This window comes from Chiloscyllium plagiosum, chromosome 31 (assembly GCF_004010195.1).
Source record: "Chiloscyllium plagiosum isolate BGI_BamShark_2017 chromosome 31, ASM401019v2, whole genome shotgun sequence".
Classification (NCBI taxonomy): Eukaryota; Metazoa; Chordata; class Chondrichthyes; order Orectolobiformes; family Hemiscylliidae; genus Chiloscyllium; species Chiloscyllium plagiosum.
This window is the reverse complement of record NC_057740.1, coordinates 26,273,768-26,298,496: the sequence shown is the minus strand read 5'-3', so window position 1 is coordinate 26,298,496 and position 24,729 is coordinate 26,273,768. Positions and strand designations below refer to the sequence as shown.

At 42.6% G+C, this 24,729-nt stretch overlaps 1 long non-coding RNA gene across 1 annotated transcript; it reads right to left on the bottom strand.

Moving 5' to 3' along the window:
- Positions 1-202: 202 nt before the first annotated feature.
- On the bottom strand, positions 203-18,000 carry LOC122565100. Its single transcript, XR_006316084.1, has 3 exons — positions 17,883-18,000; positions 4,444-4,610; positions 203-242 (listed from the first exon to the last, which is right to left on the bottom strand). It is a non-coding gene; the product is annotated as an uncharacterized LOC122565100 (long non-coding RNA).
- Positions 18,001-24,729: the final 6,729 nt, after the last annotated feature.

The window sequence follows — 24,729 nt, the reverse complement described above, 5'->3', positions numbered from 1 at the left end:
TTGTCGCTCCAGTGTACAGGAGGTTGAGAGTAGCGAGGTCAGAGATGAGGTTTCCAGATTGCAAGAGTTCACTGGCAAGCAGGGTGGTGGTTTGAAGTATGTCTACTTCAACATCAGGAACATCCGGAATAAGTGGGTGAACTTGCAGCATGGGTTGGTACCTGGGACTTCAATGTTGCAGCCATTTCGGAGACATGGATTGAGCAGGGACAGGAATGGTTGTTGCAGGTTCCAGGGTTTAGCTGTTTCAATAAGAACAAAGAAGATGGTAAAAGAGGGGAAGATATGACATTGTTAGTTAAGGACATTATTACAGTGACAGAAAGGATGGTTGAGGACTCATCTACTGACACAGTATGGGCTGAGGTTAGAAACAGGAAAGGAGAGGTCACCCTGTTGGGAGTTTTCTATAGGCTCCTGAATAGTTCCAGAGATGTAGAGGAAAGGATAGCAAAGATAATTCTGCATAGGAGTGAGAGGAACAGGGTAGTTGTTATAGGGTCTTTAACTTTCCAACTATTGACTGGAAATACTATAGTTCAAGTACTTTAGATGGGTCCATTTTTGTCAAATGTTCAGGATAGTTTCCTGACACAGTATGTAGACAAGCCAACAAGGGGGCGAGGCCGCATTCGATTTGGTACTGGGTAATGAACCAGGCCAGCTGTTAGATTTGGAGGTAGGTGAGCACCTTGGTGATAGTGACCACAATTTGGTTATGTTTACTTTAGAGATGTAAATGGAAAGGTATATACTGCAGGGCAAGAGTTATAGCTGGGGGAAAGGCAATTACGATGCGATTAGGCAAGATTTAGAACGCATAGGATGGGGAAGGAAACTGCAGGGGATGGGCACAATTGAAATGTGGAGCTTATTCAAGGAACAGCTACTGCATGTCCTTGATAAGTATGTACTTGTCAGACATGGAGGAAGTGGTCGAGCAAGAGAGTCATTGTTTTACTAAAGAAGTTGAATCTCTTGTCAAGAGGAAGCAGAAGGGTTATGTTAGGATGAGACATGAAGGCTCAGTTAGGACTTGAGAGTTACAGGTTAGCCAGGAAGGACCTAAACAGAGAGCTAAGAAGAGCCAAGAGAGTCATGAGAAGTCATTGTCAGGTAGGATAATGGAAAACCTGACAGCTTTCTATTGGTATGTCAGGAATAAAAGAATGGCTATAGAAAGATTAGGGCCAATCAAGCATAGTTGAGGGAAGTTGTGTGTAGAGTCCAAGGAGATGGGGAAGTGCCAACTTTTTTGTTAGGATTCACACTGGAAAAAGACAATGTTGTTGAGAAGAATACTGAGATACAGGCTATGAGAATAGACTGATGGAGGTTCACAAGGAAGAGGTGTTCGCAATTCTGGGGAGTGTGAAAATATATAAGTCCCCTGGGCCGGATGGGATTTATCCAAGGATTCTCTGGGAAGCTGGGGGAGATTGCAGAATTTTTGGATTTGATATTTATGCCGTTAATGTCTACAGGATTAGTACCAGAAAACTGGAGGATAGCAAATGTTGTCCCCTTGTTCAAGAAGGGGTGTAGAGACAATCCTGGTAATTATACACCAGCAAGCCTTCCATCGGTTATGGGTAAAGTGTTGGAAAAGGTTATAAGAGATAGGATTTATAATCATCTAGAGAGGAATAAGTTGATTAGGGAAAGTCAGCACAGTTTTGCGAAAGGTAGGTTGTGCCTCATAAACCTTATTGAATTCTTTGAGATGGTGACCAAACAGGTGGATGAGGAGAAAGTAATTGATGTGGTGTATATGGATTTTGGTAAGGCATTTGATAAGGCTCCCCACAGTAGGCTATTGCACAAAATACAGACGCGTGGTATTGAGGGTGAATTAATGGTTTGGATCATAAATTGGCTAGCTGAAAGAAGATAGAGGGTGGTGATTGATGGGAAATGTACTGAACTGTAATGTTCGTTGTTCTATGTTCTCAATATACAGCATGGAAACAGACCCTTCAGTCAAACATGCCAACCAAATATCCTAATTTAATCTAGTTCCATTTGCTAGCACTTGGCACATATCCCTCTAAACCCTTCCTATTCATATACCCATCCAGATGGCTTTTAAGTGCTGTAATTGTACCAGCCTCCACCACTTCCTCTGGTAGCTTATTTCATACACGTACCATACTCTGTGTGAAAAGGTTGCTCCTTCGGTCCCCTTTATATCTTTCCCCTCTCACCCTAAACCTATGTCCTCTAGTTTTGGACTTCCCCACCCCAGGGAAAAGACCTTGTCTATTTATCCTATCCAAGCCCCTCATAATTTTATAAATCATTGTAAGGTTACCCCTCAGCCTCCGATGCTCCAGGGAAAACAGCCCCAGCCTGTTCAGACTCTCCCTATAGCTCAAGTCCTCCAACCCTGGCAACATCCTTGTAAATCTTTTCTGAACCCTTTCAAGTTTCGCAACAACCTTCCAATAGGAAGGAGACCAGAATTGCACGCAATATTCCAAAAGTGGCCTAACCAATGTTCTGTACAGCTGCAACATGACCTCCCAACTCCTGTACTCATTACTCTGACCAATAAAGGAAAGCATACCAAACACCTTCTTCACTATCCTGTCTACTGCGACTCTACTTTCAAGGAGCTATGAACTTGCACTCCAAGGTTTCTTTGTTCAGCAACACTCCTCAGGACCTTACCATCCCAGTCTGGTTTAATATTACAGTAGTGGACATTAGTACATCATTACTAATTTCAATTTTGTTCAAAATTCATGTTGGTATGCCTTTTGCTGTTGCATAGTGAACCAATGCAGAAGAAAGCATTAAATCCAATTCACAGCAGGAATCCTGCTTCATGTTCTGCCACCTCCAGCCAGTGACACTGAAACTAAATTAATATTCTTTCTCCTGCCACAGCTAACTCAGTTGGGAGTTACAACTAAGTCTGGGATCTTAAGATCTTAAGTCCACTTTGTAGAACATTGATTGTGTAAACCAATGGACTGCGGCTTGATATTATTTTAAAAATCACTTCAAGTAATTCAAAAGACTATTTTAAGAACATTGCCTTTAAAGCGTTAAAATAGCAGGTAGAAACATCTAAATGATTTCTTGCTAATACAACATTTTTAGAAATTAATTCTCTGTGTATGGGTGTCACTAGCAAGGCAAAATGTATTGTTCATCACCAGTTGTTCTTGAAAAGGTGGTCCTTTGCTCCACATGGAGAAGGTGTAATGTTGTTATGCAAAAGGAACAGCATGCAGGAGCAGAAAGTGTCTTTCATACTGCAATCAAGAAAATGCACAGAGCCATCAACAAATTAACAATTGTGAGATAAGCAGTTTACTTCATCCAGAAAGTTGTGGTAGAAGATCAAATGTAAGAGGCTGAAGAATGTCCAGACTCATTTTACTGAGGAACCCTCAGAAGTTGAAACTTTATTGCTGGAACAGCACAGCAGGTCAGGCAGCATCCAGGGAACAGGAGATTCGACGTTTCGGGCACAGGCCCTTCTTCAGGAATCAGAGGTCACAAACAAAAAGCTGATTTTGTGTCACATTTGTTTCAATCATATCATGTCCTAAGTTGGACCTCCCATTACTAAATCACATTACTAAATCTTTTCTCTTATTCACCATATGATGACACTGAGATCTCTTGCTATAAATTCTGTGTATTATGATCCTGCTTCATAGCTACCTGATGAAGGAGTAGGCCTTTGAAAGCTAGTTCTTCCAAATAAACCTGCTGGATAAAAGAAAACTCGGCATGACATTGTGGGCCAAAGGGCCTGTTCTGTGCTGTACTTTTCTATGTTTTATATGAACTTTTCATTCTATGATCCCACTGTTAGAATAAGGTTACTGAATTTAACAATACAATTGCCAGGAACTGGTCAACAAGACACTGGTCAGCCAGAATTGAACTTTAAGCACGTGGTAAAGAAGACTGATAACACACTCCAAGACAAATTTAATAATAACGCTCAAAAGTTGTTGGACGGAATCCAGAAGGACAGGATGTACATGTATTTGGAAAGGCAAGGACTGACTAGGGATAGTCAACTGATTAGGGAAATCATGTCTTACAAACTTGATTGAGTTTTTTGAAGAAGTAACAAAGTGGATTGATGAAGGCAGAGCAGCGTACATGATCTATATGGACTTCAGTAAGGCATTTGACAAGGTTCCCCATGGGACACTGGTTAGCAAGGTTAGATCTCATGGGATTCAAGGAGAACTAGCCATTTGGATACAGAACTGCCTTAAAGATAGAAGACAATATGGTGGTGGAGGATTGTTTCTTACCTCATCAATGAGTGAAATCAGTGAAGGATTCAGGTGTTACACAATGAAACAAATCACAGAGCAGTAAGCAGATATCTCTGTTCCCAACACTCAAATACTTCACTCCTTTGTTGATTGCTCCCACCTTTGCAGCCATTCACTTGTACAAACATCTCCTCACCTGTCTCAAAGCTTGCTGCGTTTGATATGCTGTTCTGATGAAGAAGCCTTAACATAGCTGATGTAGACAGGCAGGAGGCTGGAAGAACACAACAAGCCAGGTAGCATCAGGAGTTGCGACGTTTCAGGTGGGACCCATCTTCAGGACTGGGGGTGAGTGTGGGGTCGCTGCAAATAAAGAGGATGAAGTGAGGACAGATGAAGACAGATAAAGGATCTGACCTGGTTGGTCATTGGGAGGAAAGAATCTGGTTGGTGGCAGGGAAGAATGGAAGGGGAGGGGAGGGGCTGGGAAGGGAGTCAGGGGATGGGAAGGGAGGTTATTTGAAATTGGAGAACTCAATGTTGAGTCCCTGGGATGTAATAAAGTTGAACCATTTTCTGCAACTTTTTCTGTAGGAGAAGAAAGTCACAAAAGAAAAGAGATTAGATTATTTACAGTGTGGAAACAGGCCCTTCGGCCCAACAAGTCCACACTGACCTGCCGAAGCGTAACCCACCCAGACCCATTCTCCTACATTTATCCCTTCACCTAACACTACATTAGCATGGCCAATTCACCTAACCTGCACGTTTTTGGACTGTGGGAGGAAACCGGAGCACCTGTAGGAAACCCACGCAGACATGGGGAGAATGTGCAAACTCCACACAGGGAGTCGCCTGAGGCGGGAATTGAACCCAGATCTCTAGCACTATGAGGCAGCAGTGCTAACCACTGTGCCACTGTACCACCGTGCCGCCCACATGAGAATGTAAACCTAAAGAAAACCCATTCCCCTCTCCATACTCCACATCCACTTACTTACTCAGATAGACCAGGAAGTGATGCTGATCCTGGGTGGAGGACGCTCCAGAAACACTGGAAATGGGAAGACTGGTGATTGCTTCTGTAACCTCCATCTCTTCTTCCTCTTGCTCACCAGGTGCTAGGACCTCAATATAGTCAAGGGTGGGAAATTATTCATGGCTTCCCTTCCCCTTTTTCTCCAGGTTCTCCACCACCAGTGCTTAACTTCAGTGATGGTGAACCATCTAGAAATGATCAGTCAAGATAGAACTAATAGTCAAATGGAAAAGTGTGGGTTTATTTGGAAGAATTAGTAAGGATTGGTTAAGGGAAAATCATAATTTGCTGGAGTATTTAAAGAGGTAACAGAGAGAGTTGATGAGGGCAAGACTATTGTTGTTTCACACTGGGACTTCCAAGAGGCATGTGATATACACCACACAACAGACTAGCAAGGAAAATGATAGGTCGTGGAATAAACAGGAAAGAAACAACTTGAATACAAACAGAACATAGAACACTACAGGCCCTTCAGCCCTCAATGTTGTGCAGACCTTTTATCCTACTCTAAGATCAAACTAACCTACATATCCACATTTTACTATCGTCATGTGCCTATCCAAGAGTTGCTTAAATGTCCCTAATGTATCTCACTCTACTACCACTGCTGGCAGTGCATTCCACACACCCACCACTCTCTTATATAAAGAACCTACCTCTGATATCTCCCCTAAACCTTCCTCCAATCACCTTAAAATTGTTTCACCTCATGAAAGCTGTTTCCACCCTGGGAAAAAAATCTCTGGCTAACCACTCTATCTATGTCTCTCATTATTGTGTACACCTCTATAAAGTCACCTCTCATCCTGCTTCGCTCCAATAAGAAAAGTCCTAACTCCCTCAACCTTTCTTCATAAGATACGCCCTCCAGTCCAGGCAGCATCTTGGTAAATCTCCTCTGCACCCTTTCTAAAGCTTCTGCATCCTTCCTATAGTGAGCCAACCAGAACTGGACACAATATTTCAAGTGTGATCTAACCATGGCTTTATAGAGCTGCAACATAACCTCACAGCTCTTAAACTCGATCTCCCTGCTAATGAAAGCCAATATACCACATGCTTTCTTCACAACTCTATCAACTTGGGTGGCAACTTTGCGGGATCTATGGAAATGGACCCCAAGATACTTCTGTTTCTCCACACTGCCAAGAACCTTGCCTTTAACCATGTAACCTGCATTCAAATTTGACCTTCCTAAATGAATCACTTCACACTTTTCCAGGTTAAATTCCTTCCACCAGTTATCAGCCCAGTTCTGCATCCTGACAATATCCAGTTGCAAGCTATGACAGGCCTCCACACTATTCTCAACTCCACCAACCTTAGTGACATCAGCAAATTTACTAACCCACCCTTCCACTTCCTCATCCAAATCATTTATAAAACTCACAAAGAATAGAGGTCCCAGAACTGATCCCAACAGAACACCACTGGCCACCGAGCTCCAGGCTGAAATACTTTCCATTTACCACCACCCTCTATCTTCTATAGGCCAGCCAATTCTGTATCCAGACAGCTGGATTCCCCTGTATCCCATGCTTCCTTCCTTTCTGAATGAGCCTACTATGGGGAACCTTATCAAACACCTTGCTAAACACAACACATCCATACACAACACATCCACTGCTGTTCCTTCATCAACATGTTTTGTCACATCCTCAAAAAATTCAATGAGGATTGTGAGGCATGACCTGCCCCTCACAAAGCCATGCTGACTATCTCTAATCAAACTATGCTTTTCCAAATAATCATAAATCCTGTCTCTCAGAATCCTCTCCAATAATTTGTCTACCACAGACGTAAGACTGACTAGTCTATAATTCCCAGAGTTAAACCTATTCCCTTTCTTGAACAAGGGAATAACATTTGCCGATCTTCAATCAACTGGTACTACTCCAGTGGAGAATGAGAACACAAAGATCATTGTCAAAAGCCCAACAATCTCTTCCCTCACATCCCATAGTAACCTTGAGTATATCTCGTCTGAAACAAGACACTTATCTGTGCTAATGTGCTTCAAATTCCTAGCACATCCTCCTTCTTATCATCAACATGTATAAGCATATCAACCTGTTTCATGCTGTCCTCACAAGCAACAAGGTGCCTCTCACTAGTGAATACTGAAGCAAGATTTTCATTAAGGACATCCCGACCTCCTCTGATTCCAGGCACAAGTTCCCACCACTATCTCTGATTGGCCCTCACTCTGGCCATCCTCTTGTTCCTCACATAGATGTAGGAGGCCTTCAGGTTTTCCTTAATCCAACCTGCCTTCTAGCTCTCCTAAGTCCATTCTTCAATTCCTTTCTGGCCACCATGTAACCATCCAGAGCCCTGTCTGATCTTTGCTTCCTCAACCCTCTTCCTTCTTCAAGATTCCTTCTTCCTCTTGACTAGGTGTTCCACATCCCTTGTCATCCAACGTTCCTTCACCCTACCATCCCTTCCTTGCCTCAGTAGGACAAACATATCCAGCACTATCAGCAAGTGCTTCCTAAACAGCCTCCACATTTCTGTCGGCATATCCCCGAGAATGAATGCTCCCAATTTATACTCCAAAGTTCCTGCCTAATAGCATTGTAATTCTCCCTCCCCCAGTTAACTCCAGGAAGGATAGGAGGGTAGGCAGGCAGTGCAGTTGTCTCCTGTGGTTATCCCCATCTCAAACAAGGATGCTGTTTTGGAAAATGGAAGGGGTGATGGACTCTCAGGGGAATGTAACATGAACAGCTAAGTTTCTGGTACCGAGAATGGCTCTAATGTAATGAGGGGTACATCGGGCTCCAAGCGATCGATTGTGTTAGGGGATTTCCTAGTCTGAGGCACAGACAGATCTTGCTGCAGCCAGCAGCAAAAAATCAGAATGGTGTGTGATGCCAGGATCAAGGATATCTTGGAGAGAGTGCAGAATATTCTCAAAAGAGAGAGGGACCAGCAGGAGGTTGTTGTATACGTTGGAAATAGCAACATAGGAAGGGAAAAGAGGAAATTCTGAAGGGAGAATATAGAGAGTTAGGCAGGAATTTAAAAAGTAGGTCTTTGAGGGTAGTAATATCTGGATTATTCCCATCCTACAAACTAGCGAGGATAGGAATAGGAGGATAGAGCAGATGAATGCATGGCTGAGGAGCTGGTGCAGGGGAGAAGGATTCACATTTTTGGATCATTGGAAGCTCTTTTGGGGTAGAAGTGACCTGTAAAAGAAGGACAGATTGCATCTGAATTGGAAGAGATATACTGGCAGGGAGATTTGCTAGAGCTGCTCGGGAGGATTTAAACTAGTCAGGTGGTGGTGGGGGTTGGGGTGGGGGTGAGGTGGAGGGAGATAGTGAGGAAAAAGATCAATCAGAGACTGGTACAGTTGAGAAAACAAGTGAGTCAAACAGTCAGGACAGGCAGGGACAAAGCAGAGAACAAGTTAGGACTGATAAATTAAATTGCATTTCCTTCAATACAAAAGGCTTAACAGGGATGGCAGATGAACTCAGGGCATGGTTAGGAACATGGGACTGGGATATCATAGCAATTTCAGAAACGTAGCTCAGGGATGGACAGGACTGGCAGCTTAATGTTCCAGGATACAAATGGAACAGGTAGGATAGAAAAGGAGGCAAGAGAGGAGGGGGAGTGGCGTTTTTGATAAGGATGACATCACGGCTGTGCTGAGGGAGGATATTCTTGGGAATACATCCGGGGAAGTTATTTGGTGAAACTGAGAAATAGGAAAGGGATAATCACTTTATTGGGATTGTATTATAGACACCCTAATAGCAGGAAATTGAGAAACAAATTTGTTAGGAGACCTCAGCTATTTGAAAGAATAATAGAGTGGTTATGATAGGGGATTTCAGCTTTCCAAACATAGGCTGGGTTAAGGGTTGAGATGGAGAGGAATTTGTTAAGAGTGTACAAGAAATGTTTCTGATTCAGTATTTGGATGTACCGACTAGAGGAGGTGCAAAACTTGACCTACTCTTGGAAAATAAGGCAGGGCAGGTGACTGAGGTTTCAGTGGGGAAGCACTTTGGGGTCAGTGACCATAACTCTATTGGTTTTAAAATAATGATGGAAAAAGATAGACTAGATCTAAAAGTTGAAGTTCTGAATTGGAGAAAGGCCAATTTTGACAGGATTAGGCCAGAACAGTTAAACGTTGATTGGGTGTGGATGTTCGCAGGTGAAGGGACGGTTGGAAAATGGGAAGCCTTCAGAAATGAGAGAACAAGAATCCAGAGACAGTATATTTCTTTTAGGGTGAAAGGAAAGGCTGGTAGGTGTAGGGAATGCCAGATGTCTAGAGAAATTCAGGTTTAGGTTAAGAAAAAGAAGGAAGCATGTGTCAGATATAGACAGCAGAGATCGAGTGAATCCTTAGAAGAGTTTCAAGGCAGTAGGAGTATACTTAATCAGGAGGGCAAAAAGAGAACATGAGTTAGTGTTAGCAAATAGGATTAAGGAGAATCCAAAGGGATTTTATAAATACATTAAGGACAAAAGGGTAACTAGGGAAAAAATAGGCCCTCTCAAAGATGAACAAGGCAGCCTTTGTGTGGAACCACAGGAGATGGGGGTGAAGCTAAACGGACACTTTGCATCAGTATCTACTGTGGAAAAGGACATGGAAGATATAGAATGTGGGGAAATAGATGGTGACATCTTGAAAAATGTCCATATTACAAAGGAGTAGGTGCTGGATGTCTTAAAATGCATAAAAGTGAATAAATCCCAGGACCTGATGAGGCGAACCTTAGAACTCTCTGGGGATCTAGAAAAGTGATTGCTGCGCCCCTAGCTGAGATGTTTAGATAATTGATAATCACAGGTGAGGTGCTGGAAGACTGGAGGTTGACGAACGTGGTGCCACTATTTAAGAAAGGTGGTAAGGAAAAGCCAGGGAACTATAGACCGGTGAGTCTGACATCGGTGGTGGGCAAGTTGTTTGAGAGAATCCTGAGGGACAGGATTTCCATGTATTTGGAAAGGCAAGGACTGATTAGAGATAGTCAACATGGCTCTGTGCGTGGGAAATCATGTTTTACGAACTTGATTGAGTTTTTTGAAGAAGTAACAAAGAGGATTGATGAGGGCAGAGTGGTAGACATGATCTATATAGACTTCAGTAAGGCTTTCAACAAGGTTCCTCATGGGAGACTGGTTAGCAATGTTAGATCTCATGGAATACAGGGAAAACTAGCTATTTGGATAAAGAACTCGCTCGAGGGTAGAAAACAGAGGGTGGTGGTGGAGGGTTGCTTTTCAGATGGAGGCCTATGACCAATGGTTTCCCACAAGGATCGGTGCTGGGTCCATGACTTTTGTAGTTTATATAAATGATTTGGATTTGAACATAGGAGGTATAGTTAGTAAGTTTGCAGATGACACCAAATTTGGAGGTGTAGTGGACAGTAAAGAAGGTTACTTCAGAATATAATGGGATTTTGATCAGATGGGCCAATGGGCTGAGGAGTGTCCAACTGAGTTTAATTTAGATAAATTCGAAGTGCTGCATTTTGTAAAAGCTAATCAGAGCAGGACTTATACACTTAATGGTAAGGTCCTGGGGAATGTTGTTGAACAAAGAGACCTTGGAGTGCAGGTTCATAGCTCCTTGAGAGTGGAGTCACGGGTAGAAAGGATAGTGAAGGCAGCATTTGGTATGCTTTCCTTTATCGGATAGAGCATTGCGTTGGGAGGTCTTGTTGCGGCTATACAGGACATTGGTTAGACCACTTTTGCAATATTGTGTGCAATTCTGTCTCCCTCCCATTGGAAGGATGTTGTGAAACTTGAAAGGTTTCAGAAAAGATTTACAAGGATGTTGCCAGGATTGGAGGATTTGAGCTATTGGGAGAGGTTGAAAAGGCTGGGGCTGTTTTCCCTGGAGTGTTGGAGGTGGAGGGGTGACCTTGTAGAGTTTTACAAAATCATGAGGGGCATGGATAGGGTAAATAGGCAAAGTCTTTTCCCTAGGGTTGGGGAGTCCAGAACTAGAGGGCATAGGTTTAGGATGAGAGGGGAAAGATATAAAAGAGACCCAAGGGGCAACCTTTTCACGCAGAGGTTGGTATGTGTACAGAATGAGCTGCCAGAGGAAGTGGTGGAGGCTGGTACAATTACAACATTTAAAAGGCATTGGGATGGGTATATGAATAGGAAGAGTTTGGAGGGATATGGGCCAAGTGTTGGCAAATGGGACTAAATTGGGTTGGGATATCTGATCGGCATGGATGAGTTGGAAGAAGGGTCCATTTCTGTGCCGTACATCTCTATGACTCTAAACATCTTCCCATACCGTCTGCTCCTATTCCTCTCCATGACTAGAGTAAAGATCAGGGAATTGTGATCAGTATCACTGAAATGCTCTCTCACAGAGATCTGACACCTGATCTGGTTTGTTGCCAAGCACCAAATCTAATGTGGCCTCCCCTCTAGTCAGCCTATCTGCATACTGAGTCAGGAATCCTTCCTGGACACACCAGACAAAAACAGCTCCATCCAAACTATTTGCACAGAGGAGGTTCCGATCAATATTCGGGAAACTGAAGTCAGCTACAACAACAATCCTGTTACATTTGCACCTTTCCAAAATTTGCCTCACAATGTGCTCCTCCATGTCTCGTTTATATTGGGGAGTCTGTAGAAAACTCCCAATAAAATGACCACTCCTTTCCTGTTTCTGATTTCCACCCATACTGACTCTGTAGACAAACCCTCCTCGATGATCTCCCTTTCTGCAGCTGTTATACAATCCCTGGTTAGCAATGCCGCTTCCCCATCTCTTTTACCTCCCTCCCTATTCCTTTTGAAACATCTAAACCCCGGAACATCCAACAACTATCCCCGCTCCTGTAATAACCAAGTCTCTGTAATGGCCACAATGTCATTGCTCCAAGTACCGATCCATGCTCTACGTTCATTACCCTTGTTCCTGACACTTCTTGCGTGAAAATAGACACACTTCAACCCATCACACTGACTGCGACTTTGCCCTAATAACTGTCTATCCTTCCTCACAGACTCTCTGCATGCTGTATTTGCCTGTTCACCAGCCATCCTATCCTCTGATCCATAGGTCCAGTTCCCATCCACCTGCCAGTCTAGTTTCAACCCTGTTGAAGAGCTCTAGCAAACCTCCCGCTCAGGATACTGGTGCCCCTCCAGTTTAGGTCCCATCTTCCCCAGAAGGTATCCCAATGATCCACATCTGAAGACACCCCCCCTTCTACTCCAGCCTTGCAGCTATGTGTTCAGCTGCACTCACTCTCTGTTCTCAGTCTCACTAGCCAGTGGCACCTGTAGCAATCCTGAGATTACTACCCTGCTCATTCTGCCTTTTAGCTTCCAACCTAACTCCCTATATTCACTTTTCAGGTCCTCATCCCTTTTCCTAGCTATATCATTGGTACCAATGTGTACCACGACTTCTGGCTGTTCACCCTCCCTCTTTAAGATTCGATCCAAGACATCCCTGTCACGCTTCCCCGGGAAGCAACATACCATCTGGGAGTCTTGGTCACGACTGCCCGAATATATAAGTTCATTTATTCAGCGGTTCCCATGTTGGCATTAGATTAGATTAGATTACATTACAGTGTGGAAACAGACCCTCCGGCCCAACAAGTCCATACCGATCCGCCGAAGCGCAACCCACTCATACCCCTACATTTACCTCTTACCTAACACCCCGGGCAATTTAGCATAGCCAATTCACCTGACCTGCACATCTTTGGACTGTGGGAGGAAACCGGAGCACCCGGAGGAAACCCACGCAGACATGGGGAGAATGTGCAAACTCCACACAGTCAGTCGCCTGAGGCGGGAATTGAATCCGGGTCTCTGGCGCTGTGAGGCAGCAGTGCTAACCACTGAGCCACCGTGCCGCCCTCATAGGCTTCTGCTCTTGTTCAGCATTCGCTCTGCTGATTCATGAGATAAGTATGTAACATTCAGATTTACCTTCCCAGTTGCCCCCTGGATCGCGCTCTCCTAACTCCTGCTGCTGAAATAGACAATAACAGTGAATGAGTATTTTTTAGGCTGAAGGATGGTCTGTACCGGAGTTCCCTAGGGGTTCGTATTGGGACCCTTGCTTTTCCTGATAATGATCTAGACCTTGATGTGTAGAGGGTGGCACAAAACTTGAAAGATCTGCAATCTGTGAAAAGGACAGTGTACAATTTAAAAAAGGCATTGACTATTTGGTGGAGTGGGCAGGCAAGTGGCAGATGAAGGTCTATGCAGAGAAGTGTGAGGTGATACACTTTAGTACAAAGAACATTGAGAGACAAAATAAACTAAAGAGTATGATTCTAAAGGGTATGCTGGAGCAGAGAGGTCTGGGTAGACATTCCTATGTAATTAAAATGGTGTCAGAGAGTGGGGACACTAAACAACGTTTTATTTGTAATTAATACATGTGACAATAAATCAAATGAAGTCAAATCAAGTCAGGTAGAGAGATCTGTCAATGAAGCATAAATTATTTTAAACTTCATTTATAGGGGCATATAGTACAAAGGCAAGGAAGTTATGCTGAACTTATAGAGGACACAGGCTAGACCTCAGCTGGGTACCACACTATAGGAAGGATATAAATACATCGGAGAAAGTGCAGAAGAGATTTCCAAGAATTGCTCCTGGAATGAGAAACTTCACATATGAAGATACTTTGGAGAAGTTGTGACTGTTGTACTTGAAGAAGAGAAGGCTGAGGGGAGATTTGATAGGTTTTCAAAATTGTGAGTGTGTCTCGACAGAATAGATAAGGAGAAACTATCCCTGCTTGGAAAAGGATCAAAAACTAGAAGGCACAGTTTCAAAGTGTTTTGTAGAAAAGCAAATATGAGGTGAGAGAAAAAAATACTTTTTCCACAGCAACACAGTGAGTAGCCTGGGTTTGGAATGCATTGCCTGGAAGTATGGTGGAGGCAGAATCAATTGAGGCATTCAATAGGATATCGAATGATTATTTAAATAGAAATGTGCAGGCTGATGAGGAAAAGGCAGAAATTTGACACTAAGTTAAAATATTCAACGAGACAGGGCAAACATGATGGGCTGAATGACCTCCTTCTGTACTGTAACAATTTTGTGGTTCCATTAAAGATGAAGCTTTGGAGTGGAAACCTTTTCCAAAAATGCAATGGCCCTTGCTCTATGTCTACCAAGCACCAGCTCAGAAATCAGAACTAATGGTCAGGAGGTATCCCAGGGGATTGACCAGCAGGTTCAAGAGTCAGTGAAAAGGGAAATGCAGGAAAATAATTTCCATTTTGCAGTCCAGGTCACTGTTCTGTTGAGAATGGAGATGCAGCTTTTAGTGGCCCAACCTACAGATGGAGATTCCTTGGTGAGGTGTTTTTTGGGATATCGAATGACCTGTTTAAGTTTAACCACAAAACAGTGAGATGTCGGTTGAGTTCTGTTCTAGCAAGTGCCCCACTCTACCCAGTGACCTCTGCAGCCTGCAGCCTACCATGAAGCATATAGTCACCTCTGTGGATACTGCAGCTCTGACCTACACACAGGAGTTTGTGTCACCAGCTCTTTAAAGGAAGCTCAGTCTAGGTGTCACTCAATCCTTAGCCTTCTCAGTAGCTGCTTGCTTCTAAATGCTGAGGATTATATTGCTGTGGGATTCCAAAAGATTACTGAACCACCATAGTCAGCTCCACTGCAACTCACTGTCAGTGAGGGCCTGCAGGTCCATGGCAGGAAGAGTAAGAATACTATCCTTTCTGAGGATGACAGGAGATCTGCTCCCACTCCACCCACTCAACCACACCCACAATGTAGCTTGCAGGTTAGTGAGCTAGACCAAGCTGGTCTCTGCTGGTCCTGAGCTGTGAGAAATCAGCAGCCATTCATTCGAGAGCTGTCACCTGAGCATCCATAGACATCCCCCAACTTTAGCTAAAGCACAGAGTAGTGCTTCGTAGAGTGAGTAGCTTAGAGTTACAACAGATCTCCAGGCAAGAATCTCCAATTCATTACAATGCTGAGCAGCATAATCACAATTGGTTATATCCCTGGATGAGGAAAGATCAAGTGTCACCTCTCAGTTGCTCGTAACAAGGTTAATTTTTTTTAAAAAAATCCTTCCCCCATGAATACCTTTTCCAAATCCAAACGTATTTATGTTTTTAAAGAAGCCAAATTTACCAGGCGTACTGAAGTTAAAGAAGGGGTGGATATATAACCTACCAACTGTCAGAAAAGACAAGAAATGCGAGACACATATACACAGATTAGAAAACTGAATTGAATTAAAAGATAATGGGTTAAATAAATCTGAATCAGACTTTGGGTTCTGAAAAGATTAAAATATGCAATGTTGCAGCTGTTAAGTCAAATGACATAGCAATGTTGATGTTGGTATGAAACAGTTGATTTTAAGATTCAAGATAGAAAGTTTGAGTTATAATGAAAGGCTGAAAAGGCTGGGACTTTATTCCTTGGAGTGTAGGAGAATGAGGGGTGATCTTAAAGAGATCTATAAAATCAAGAGAGGCATCGATCATGTAGATAGCCAACAGCTTTTCTCTATAGTAGGAGAATCTAACACTAGCAGGGATAGGTTTAAGGTGAGAGGGTGAGGTACAAAAGGGTCCGGAGGTGATTTTTTCACCCAGATGGAGGTGAGTATCTGGAATGACCTCCCAGAGTTATTGGTGGAGGCAAGTACAATTTTGCCATTTAAGAAACATTTGGACAGGACATGGATGGGCTAGGTATGGAAGGATATGGACCAAAAACAGGCAAATGGGGCTAGATTAATTATGAAAACTGGGTGGCATGGACAAGTTGGGTTGAAAAGCTTGTTTCCATACTGTAAGTCTGTATGACTCTATGATTCATGCCTCAGTGTCTAGCTGATACGTATTTGACCAGGACCTTTTGCTGACGACTTCACTAGTTTGTCTGTGTTCCAGCTCTCAGAGCAAGAGAGTCTGTTTTGTTTACCTGCCTTGTCTGATTTCTGTCTTCTTCATGGAGTAGCCTTCACACACATCAGCACATCAGCCCCCAATACACAGAGGGCAGAAAGTGAGGACTGCAGATGCTGGAGAGTCAGAGTTGATAAAGTGTGCCATGCTTTATCAACATTAACAGACAGAGGCCAAGGGTTGCAGGTGTTTTTTAATGTCTCTATTTTTATATATTTCTGAAACACAAACATCTGTAGCTCGGTATATAATCAACAGAATATAGTTTTCTCCTGGTGGGGTGAGGGGGGAGGAAGAATGTTAGTCAGTGCCTAATTATCTCTTCCTTTTAAGTCACTCTGTTTGAAAATTCCCTGACACTTTACACAGCCTTTTCCAGACTACCACTGAATTTACATTAACAGTGATCTTTCGCTTTATATCCTGTTTCGAAAGTCACATGTTGTGTTAAAAGTTCAATATGTCTATCAGTCATCTGATGTTATGACCTATTGGTATGACATGTAAGCGTAAGAGTTAAGATGATTTGGTGTTGTATTAACAATATAGTTTTACTACTTAATGGAAGTGTTCACCAGTGAGATACTGTCTGATAGTCCTGGTTGCTCACAAATGGAAGTCTTACTGCAGGTTTTGCTGTATCCCAGGAAATGTTGCTGTCTCACTATCTTGCTTTCATTGCAAGCTGCAATTTTGAAGAATGCAGTAAGGAGCAGTGATCCAAGAGATTTACAGTAGTTAGTGCTGAAGGATGTACCAAGTTTCAGCAAGAGTCCATGAGTGGCACTATCATCCAAGTCAATGGGCCTTTACTGCAAAGGATTATTGAGTGGTCTTTTCCCTCAGTGTTATTTCTGTTTTTAAGTTGTTAAGATACAAAGACAAGTTGAGGTTATATTTGCTTTGCAGGGTCTAAACTTGTGTAGGGGTATTAAGTGATTGCTGTAGTTGCTAAATTTAAGATTCTAGGAAGATGGTAGTGATAATGACTAATGGAAATGGGCAGTGAATCTTCCGTTATGATTTTCAGTATGTTAGCACTTTATTTTCACTGAATGTGATCCTCAAAATTCAGCTCAGTAATTCTTAAGGAAGGAAAAAATATCCTCGCCCACAGCATCTTTGAAAAGGCATTCGAGACCTGCCCTAGGAAGTCTTTTGTGCATACTTAGATATATTGATTAACATTTTCCAAACAGCACCTTCCAAACCCTTGACCACAGTCATTTGAAGGACAAGGGCAGGAGATGATGGGATCACCACCACCTGCAAATTCCTCTCCAAGCCATTCATCATTCCTTCATTGTTGTTGGGTCAGAATCCTGAAATTCCCTCCTTAACAACATTGTGGGTCAATCTATAGTACAGGGACTGCAGTGGTTTAAGAAGACACCTTATCACCACCTTCTTAAGTGCAACTATGGGTAGGCAATAAAGGCATAGCCAGCAGTACCCATGTCCTATGAGTGAATAAAGAAACAGAAAGTGTACAATAAATATATATAATAAACTAACTGCAATAAACACAGGCCAAAAAGCATTTTTAAGAAACAGGAGACCAGCAGCAATCATTGTAAGAGATGTAAAGATGTCTAATAAAATGCCCTAAAGAAGTAAATGGGTTCAGTGATCCATGAAAGCACTCACCCTTTAATGCATACACAGACATCCAAAAGTTTACACATCCATCTGAAGTCTATAAATGGGACCAAATCCTGTAACTAGCCAAATAATTGCCTTTCTGAGAAAGGCAGCTTCAGGAAAGCAGAACAGTCCGAAGTTCTGTATTTCCTGCATAGCTGTCAACATGAGTTGCCACAAACAGTTGGCAGTGATGCAATGTGTCTCACTGATTCCAGGAACTCACCCCTTTTGTAGAAAACTGTAATGTCAGATTCAGAGTTACAATCATAATCCTATGTAGTGCCGATGTGAATAATTCAGACATGTTACACACCTCAAGTTAAATTTCTCAGCCCATGAAATGACATTCTTGAAGTACCTCCCAAGAATTTTACTTTCTCAATATATGCACATATATGAAAAATGACGCTCAGTAAATTGACATCTTCCTTTTATCCAACATACTTGAGGAATTTGTATTCTGGACAACAAACATTCCCTTAGAGCAGAAACAAACCTTTGATGGTCAAAACGCTCAGACTACCTAAGGTACTTGGCTGATTACCAAATGCTAACCTATGGGAGACAAATGTCACTCTAACCATTTTCCACTGAGACCCTTTCTCATACAATGACTTCATTTGATCAAAGAAGCAGTCACTTAGATTACCTAACCTGTGGGCTATGTACGCACCTCGGACGTTCAATGATCCTATTTAATGCACTTTGATACCTAGTTAAAATTAGCTCAACATGGGTTTCCTTAAACAGTGATTCCGTTCATTTACTCAGGAGGGTCAAGTTCTGGTGAATTGAAATGAATGATTTCTTTTATAAAGTGGAGAGTTTATTTAGAATCAGGATACACTAAACTGGATGGAATTCTAACTTTAGAGCTCACCATAAACTAATTTAGGTGCGAAGCTCTACTGTAAATACTGACAGCTAAAAACATACAAGACTAGAAAAACTAATTCATTGTTCAGAGCCTAAGGGCCTTTGTTCACTGGCTGTCTCAGGCAAGATCACCACAACTGGAACAGCTGGCCCCAGTTGTTAACATAACACAGAGATTAGTCTGATGTTACTTTCAGTGCCAAAAGCTGGACTGACACTTAATGGGCTTTATTTATTTCAGATTGTTTAAGGACATGACTACCAAAGGGATCTTGACAAGTCTCCCCCATAGCTTTCAGCGTCTGCACTTGACCAAAAAATCTCATATTGCAACACAGTTTTTAAAAAATTATATGGATGACTCTTGATTTTTATTTACTTTTTCAAAACAACAAGGAGTAGAAAGCAGTGAAGTGGTTGGGCAAGTTGGAACATGTCCTGTGGCTTCATGGAACATGAGACTCAATTCCAAACTCAAAATCTTTCGGATCTCAGACCCCACTGGTGAAACAGGCAGTGAGCAGACTCCACAGTCACTACTTTTCAGGAAGAGGGAGGAAGCCCAGGGAGAGACAGTTGATTCAAGCAGCATTTTATTTAGCTCATTCAGATACAGCATCAGTAAAGCTACCTGTTCCAGCCTGTCAAACACACACTGAGGAGCCAACCATCTGGAAAAGAAAATAACAGTCCTATCATTGCAAGATACAACATTGTAGCAGATAAAATCATAGAATCCTAACATTGTGGAAACAGGCCACTTGGCCCATCAAGTCTACACAGACCCTCTAAAGAGCATCCCACCCAGACCCACTTCCTACCCTATCCTTGTAACCATGCATTTTCCATGTAGCCTGCATATCCTGGACACTATGGGCAGTTTACCATGGCCAATACACCTAACCTGCAAATCTTTGGACTGCGGGAGGAAACCCAAGCACCAACAGAAACCCTCGTAGATGCTCGGAGAATGTGCAAAAGCCACACAGAATGTGCAAATCCCAGTTTTAAAGCTGGGATTGAACCCGGGTCCCTGGTGCTGTGAGGCTGACCAAGATGGTTTAGCAGTGCTAAAATATGGAGATCCTGCATTAGCTCAGTAAGTAAATGATTAATTCAGTAGTGTGCTGTGCTATGTAGCCCAGGAAGACCCTGGTTATTTTTAAAATATCTCTATGAAAGAAGAATTCAGGCTGGGGTGTGGCTCTATAACAACAACTTGCATTTATAAAGCTCCATTAACATAATATAACCACTTGAAGACAATTTACAGATGTGTTATAAAACAACATTTTCCATTGAAACACGGGGAGATACAAGGACTTGAAGACCAAAAGCTTGGAATCAAATTGTTAGGTTTTGAAGAGCATCTTAAAGAAGGGAGAAGAGGTAAAGATGTGGAAGGATATGGGGAAAGAATTTCTGAGCTTGAGGCTAAGGCAGCTGATAGTAATGCTGTCTATGATGGAGTGATTAACATATTCCCAGATGACCACTCCTAGTACATTGTGGTATTTGCCATCTCCACCAGAATGTGTCAATGGGTAAAGGGATGTTTGAGGTAATTCACTGTCAGCAATCCTACTTTGTCTTGGATCTATCCAGTAATTAGTGGTAGAGAATACACCACTGTAAAGTATCAATTTAAGAGACATTGTCCTTAGATAGTGATCAGGTTTATAACGTCATTTACAACTACATTTCTCAAGCACAATCTCTAGGACTTTAGGGAAGTGGTAATGATACAGTTGCTCCCTCTAAAAGCAGGGGGAATAGAACTTCTTGTCTCCACTAAACAACTATCTGTGACATCAGTGGAATGGGTGGAGTCAATATGATAACAACATTAACCCCTTCTGAACTTAATGCAACATTGAGAATGCTCAGAAGGCCAGAATCAGTGGAGCACAGAGATCTAGGAATGGTTGTCGGGCAAAGAATACCATTCATTACCTTAGCCTTCTGCCATTCATCGGCTTAGATTGAACATAGGAATCAAGAACAGAAGTTGGCCATTCAGCCCCTCCAACCTTCTCCACTGGGTGTCTGGGTAATGATTAGTAATGGAGTCCTGGGTGATCGTTTCCATCTCTGGACCTTGCATGTTAGACCAATTGCTTCTTCCCTGGCTGAGATTACCTAGGAAATCAGGCAGAGACCAAAGACCAAACCTGGAACCTTATTGGTCTCTTTTTGTTCATCTCTGTACTGGTCAATGTGTTTACCCACTGAACAACTAGTTGTGATGAATTAAGTTAGTTAACCGCAGCTGCAGGACTCAGGGAAATGAAAGGGATTTATAATTAGATTGAGAAGCAACAAGCTGATTACCTGCCTTCCTCGTGTACTTGATGAACATTGAAACCTGACGGATTGGACTATGGAACTGTACTGCAATCTCTGGGCAAGGAAAGAGAACTGAAAAGTGGGGGAGGTGGAGAGGTAAACAGTAAGAGATAGTGATGCACTGATCAGCAGTGATGCTGTTACATAGTTTACCATTAATTGAAAGCAGGACAACAACATTCTTCTTAGTTTGACAAAAAAAGTCAATATTAATGGGAAAAAAAGCAGATTTATATTAATATGGCAAAGTATCATTGTAGGGGATCAAACTGAACAGCCAAAAACATCTTGAAGCACTCTGAGTCATAATGAATTGTCATGGTTTCTGTTGCAATTATTGTAAATGGAATTCTGCCCTCTATTGGGAGAGTATTTGTGAGAAGATTACAAAAAGGAGGAAGTGACAATCTCAGTTGAAAAATACAATGTATGGGGCATTTTCAAATGAAATAAACGATAACATATTAAACGACACAAAGTCTAGCGCTATAGCTTTCAAGGATGTGATTTTGTAATTAGAATGTGGTCAAAAATAAGTTTCATGTGTGGGGATACAGTGAGGGCTAGGATGGCATTTGAGTTCTTGTTATTCCAGTACACGACTTCCGATCTAACCTCCTCCAGATGAAATAAAACTGCACGGAATAAATTGATTCATGTCACTGAAGTCTACCACTGGATGGTTCATGGTGATGCAGCTGAAGGTTTAAAATTTAGAATCTTGATAATAGAATATAGTGTGAAATGGGGCAATGGGAAAAAGATACATCCCTCAACATTAAAGTGAAACTCAACTCAAAATTTGTTCCTAATATGTACCTATAGTCTACTTATTTGGGTATCTACTGGGGTAACAACAAGGAACTGAAGTGGCTGAGGTAGTTCTTCTACAGCTGAGACATCCCTCAGTTCAGACAACCTAAAATAATTAAGGGGTTGGAGACACATATCAAAGGACCTCAGTCACGGAGTTATAGATATGTACAACATGGAAACAGACCCTGCGGTCCAACTCGTCCATGTCAATCAGATATCCTAGCCTAATCTGGTCCCATTTGCCAGCACTTGGCCCATATCCCTCTAAACCCTTCCTATTCATAAACCCAATCAAATGCGTTTTAAGGACCGTAATTGTACCAGCCTCCACCACTTCTCCTGGCAGCTCATTCCATACACGCACCACACTGTGTGAAAAAGTTGCTCCTTAGGTCCCTTTTATATCGTTCCCCTCTCACCCTAAACCTATAGCCTCTAGTTCTGGACCTGCCCCCTCCCCCCACCCAACCCCATACCCTATCCATGCCCCTCATGATTTTGTAAAACTCTATAAGGTCACCCCTCCACCTCCAACACTCCAGGGAAAACAGCCCCAGCCTATTCAGCCTCTCCCTGTAGCTCAAATCCTCCAACCCTGGCAACATCCTTGTAAATCTTTTCTGAATCGTTTCAAGTTTCACAACATCCTCCCGATAGGAAGGAGACCAGAACTGCACGCAATATTCCAAAAGTGGCCTAATCAATGTCCTGTACAGCTGCAACATGACCTCCCACCTCCTGTACTCAATACTCTGACCAATAAAGGAAAGCATACCAAACAGTTTCTTCACAATCCCATCTACCTGTGACTCCACTTTCAAGGAGCTATGAACCTGCACTCCAAGGTCTCTTTGTTCAGCAACACTCCCTAAGACCTTACCTTTAAGTGTATAAAACCTGCTCTGATTTGCTTTTCCAAAATGTAGCACCTCGCATTTATCTAACTTAAACTCCATCTGCCACTTCAGCCCATTGGTCCATCTGATCAAGATCTTGTTGTACTCTGAGGTAACCTACTTCACTGTCCACTACACTTCCAATGTTGGTGTATTCTGCAAACTTCCTAACAATACCTCCTATGTTCACATCCAGCACCAATCCTTGTGACACACCACCGGTCACAGGCCTCCAATCTAAAAAGCAACACTCCACCACCACCCTCTGTCTTCTACCTTCGAGCCAGCTCTGTGTCCACCTTGTTCTCTTAAACCTTTGCATCCTGGCGAGCCCAGGAAAGGTGTCATCTACAGATACAGTAGGGTTACTGGGCTCCCTGGATTGTTTAATGGGAGTGAGCTACACACTACAAACAGCCTTCCCTTTGATCACTGGTCTGTGGAAATTCCTATGGAATTGTGGAACAATCCCATGGAAATAACAATCGGCTGAGATGGAAAATGGGCTACCAAACTTTCTATCACCTGTTTACACTGTCATGCAAAGTCAAGATCTACCCAGGGCCCATGGCCTAAGCTGATAAAAATTTTCAACTAGATTACCGTTTTTATATTCTCATTAGTGACTTGCTCCTGAGAAGCATCTGTTTGTCGATATTGGATAAAGACAGGATTGAGATTAACTGTGGTGTCCCCACACCATGTTATAATAGCAATGTTTAAATTCATACAGGGTAGTTGCTCTGACAGAGTTGGGAAGTTTTTACTCCCAGTCTATATTCTATGGAAGTACACCCAGGAATCTCCCATGGATGAATTACCATATTTTTGGAGAAAGACTTTAAAAAGAAGCCTGGAGGAAACAGAGGGTCTGCAATTCATGTAAGACTGGCTTGATCTCTTCCCAGGGAAAACTGTGACTTAGGCAGAACACTGTCAGTAACTCCAGGACTAAGAATGAGCTTGGGGGCTGTCTCCTCGTCAACTTCTCGGGGACTTATTTGAAGCTGTCTTTTTTGGTCACAAGCATGAACACTGAGATCGGAGCAGGTGTGGCTGGGTGAGGGGGATCAAAGGTTGGATGTTATCTTGTTCCCAGTTTAGTAGAATATTGGCTTGTGAATTGTCATAGGCATTTAAAGACTCATAGAGGGAATGATGGGACACAGTTGGTGAAGGGAACCATCTCTAGAGCAGCCAATCATTGCTGGTCATTTTGGCCTTCCCTATCTGACTTGAGATGTGATGCCATTTCTAACCCCACATATTTTGGTGGGGCAGCACTAGCTGAAAGACACATATATTGGTACTAAGAGGATAACACCTAGAAGTTTTTATTCTCAGTTTGTCTTCTATGGAAGTAAAGCGTTCGACAAGCTTGCGCATGGTCGACTGGTTAGCAAGGTTAGATCAATGGAATACAGGGAGAACTAGCCATTGGCACAAAGGTAGGAGACAGAGGGTGGTGGTGGAGAGTTGTCTTATGGACCGGAGGCCTGTGAACAGTGGTGAGTCACAAGGATAGGTGCTCGACCCACTGCTTTTTGTCGTTTATATAAAATGATTTGGACTTGCATAAGGAGGTATGGTTAGTAAGTTTGTAGATGACACCAAAACTGGTGGTGCAATGCACAATGAAGAAGGTTACCTCAGAATATAATGGGATATTGATCATTTGGGCAAATGGGCCAAGGAATGCTAGATAGAGTTTAATTTAGATAAAGGTGATGGGCTGCATTTTGGTGGGGCAAATCAGGGCAGGACTTACACATGTTATGGTAAGGTGTTGCTGAACAAAGAGACCTTGGGGTGCAGGTTCATAATTTCTTGAAAGAAGAGTTGCAGGTAAATAGGATAGTGAGGAAGGTGTTTGGGACTCTTGCCTTTATTGGGTGTAGAATTTGAGAGGTCATGTT